The sequence below is a fragment of the Scylla paramamosain genome, chromosome 2, assembly GCF_035594125.1.
Source record: "Scylla paramamosain isolate STU-SP2022 chromosome 2, ASM3559412v1, whole genome shotgun sequence".
In the NCBI taxonomy this organism is placed as follows: Eukaryota; Metazoa; Arthropoda; class Malacostraca; order Decapoda; family Portunidae; genus Scylla; species Scylla paramamosain.
The window spans coordinates 35,410,542-35,413,529 of NC_087152.1; the positions used below are offsets into that span (position 1 = coordinate 35,410,542).

The following is a 2,988-nucleotide window of genomic DNA, read 5'->3' on the forward strand; positions in this document are numbered from 1 at the left end:
CGCCACTATTTCAAAGTACCCTTTGAAAAAAATATATGCCCCCAGGTTGACTACCACTCTCTCTCACCTGTACGGTAAGCTTTGGCTGGAATGACTGCTGAAAGTCTTGGAGGTTTTTACTGCAGTATGCTTTCCCCCTCATAGTAGTGACTCAACCAGTGCAGGATAGTGAAGTCAGTCAGGCCAGCACCAATATGAAAGTTCCTTGCCATTTATAATCCTTCGTAAGTCCTCCTTCTCTTCCTTCTTTTAACGGTAGTTCATCAAGATTTTTCCACTCTTCACGCCACTCCTGTCCTTAGTTTCTTTACCTTATTTCCTTCTCACCTTGTTTCTTTTTTTTCTTTTCCCTCTTCGTGATTTCCTTATTAATATTGTTTTCCTTACTTTTTTTCATCGTGAAAGAGGCGTGCAAGTCTAATTGCACATATATATATATATATATATATATATATATATATATATATATATATATATATATATATATATATATATATATATATATATATATATATATATATATATATATATATATTTTTTTTTTTTTTTTTTTTTTTTTTTTTTTTTTTTTATCGTCTTCGTTCTTGTTCACCTCCTCCTCCTTTCATTCTGCAACCTATTCTCTTCCTACTCCTCCATCTCCCCCGCCACCTCCTCCTCCTTCTTTAATAGGGTCAGCGAGACTTGTACGCCTCTTTCACGATGCCGTGAAAAAGCGCGAGTAATTAATGATGAAAGTGCCCCATCTATTCGCGAGAGTCTCAGTTGCCAGGGTCAGTCAGGCAGGTGCTGCACACTCACCTCCCCTCCTCTCCAGAGTCAGTCAGGTCTGTAGTCAGTGTTAGATAGGAGGTATTGCACTCACCTCCCCCGAATCAATGAGTGAATCATCTTGGTGCTAAGAGTCAAACTGGGAGACTGGGAAGGGTAGGGAGGTGCTGCACACTCACCCCCCCATGCTCCCCAGGTTCAGTCAGTTTGGTGGTCTGTTGCCAGAGTAATAGGCCAGAGTCAGGCTGGTGGTCAGAATCAGATTGGGGGTAGGGAGGTGCTGCACACTCACCTCCCCTCCTCCCCAGCGTCACTCTGAAGTTGTCAGGAGTTTTGGAGTTGCCTGAGTCCGTCAGGCTGGAAGTTGGAAGTGGTTGGTGAGGAGGTGCTGCACACTCACCTCCCCTTAGTCAGTCAGTTCGGATGTCTGTTGCCAGAGTCAGTCAGGTTGCCGGATCAGTTGCCAGGGTCAGTCAGGCTGAGAGTGTAGGAGTCAGAGTCAGGAGTCAGAATCAGTGAGATTGGTGGTCTGTATAGTTAGTTGGTCAGTCAGGTTGGTGGTCTTTGTAGCTGCCAGGATGGTAGTGCTTCTTGTTCTTCTTCATCAGAGACTGGCAAGGTGCTGCTGCACACTCACCTTCCCTTAGTCAGTCAGTTTGGTAGTCTGCTGTCAGTCAGGATCAGTTACTAGGGTCAGTCAGTTTAGTGGTCTGTTGCCAAAGTCAGAATCAGATTGGGGGTTAGGGAGGTGCTGCACACTCATCTCCCCTGCTCCCCAGAGTCAGTTAGGTTGGTGATGGGTACAGTTGGAGTCAGTTAGGTTGGAAGTTGGTACAGTTAGAGTTTGGAGTTCTTCCTCTGATGGCTGTAATGATGCTGCTTCTTCTTCTTCTTCTTCTTGGTCAGTCATGTTGGTGGAGTTGCCAGGATGGTTGGTGGTCGGTACAGTTGGAGTTGCCCTTTGGATTTGCTAGGATTTATCAGGATGTTCAGAGTCAAACTAGGAGACTGGGGAGGGTAGGGAGGTGCTGCACACTCACCTCCCATGCTCCCCAGGGTCAGTCAGTTTGGTGGTGTGTTGCCAGATTACACATTTGTAAGTCAGGTTGGTTGTTGGATGCCAGGCCAGGGTCAGTAGGGAAGTGCTACGCACTCACCTTGCCAGGATCAGTGGGGAGAGTAGGAGATACTGGTGGTCTGTACATTTGGAGTTGCTCTTTGGAGTTCCTGGGATGAGTCAGGTTGGTGGTTAGAGACTGGGAAGTGTAGGGAGGTGCTGCACACTCACCTCCCATGCTCCCCAGGGTCAGTCAGTTTGGCGGTCAGTTGTAAGGTTAGTCATGGTCAGAGCCAGGTTGGTGGTAGGGAAGTGCTACGCACTCACCTTACCAGGATCAGTTGTCAGTCATGGTGGGAGAGTAGGAGATACTGGTGGTCTTTGGAGTTGCTAGGATGAATGAATCAAAGTCAAACTGGGAGACAGGGAAGGGTAGGGAGGTGCTGCACACTCACCTCCCATGTTTCCCTGGGTCAGTCTGTTTTTTTTTTTGAGTTGCCAGTATCAGTTGCCAGGATGGGGAGGTGGTTGGTTGGTTGGTTAGGTTGGTGGTGCCAGGGGTCAGGTTTTTTTTTAATCTTTCTTGCCAGAGTTAGTCATTAATTTTTTTTTTTTTTTTCCTGGGTTACGATTAGTAGCAAGAGAAGGGAAGTGCCATGCACTCACCTTTATTTTTTGTTTATTTTTCTTTTGCTTGGTAGGTGGAGAGAAGGGAAGTGCCATGCACTCACCTTTATTTTTTATTTATTTTTCTTTTGCATGGTAGGGAAGTGCTATGCACTTACCTTTATTTATTTATTTTTTTTTTTTTATTATTTTTTGCCCGGTAGTCCGTAGACTTGCCAGGGTTAGGTAGGGGAGAGAAGGGAAGCGCTGTGCACTCACCTCCCTTGCTCTCCCGGGGGTGGTAAGGCGGTGCCTTCCACCCCTGGGGAGGGTAGGGAGGTGCTGCGCACTCACCTCCCCTCCTCCCCGTGGGCAGCTCCATCACCGTACCTGTGTGTTTGAGGCACACATGGTGATGGAGGGAAGCTCTTTGAAGGTTTTTGTAAGTTCCGAGAGGGGGGTTCGAACCTCCGCGCCCCTCACTTCCCTCACGCCAAACTCCAAGTGCATCACTCTACCCACTGGGCCACGGGGGCCCTTTTTCTTTTTTTTAA

At 47.0% G+C, this 2,988-nt stretch overlaps 1 long non-coding RNA gene across 1 annotated transcript; it reads right to left on the reverse strand.

Moving 5' to 3' along the window:
• Positions 1–720: 720 nt before the first annotated feature.
• LOC135114095 (uncharacterized) lies at positions 721–2,988 on the reverse strand. Its single transcript, XR_010275217.1, has 2 exons — positions 2,560–2,988; positions 721–2,494 (listed from the first exon to the last, which is right to left on the reverse strand). It is a non-coding gene; the product is annotated as an uncharacterized LOC135114095 (long non-coding RNA).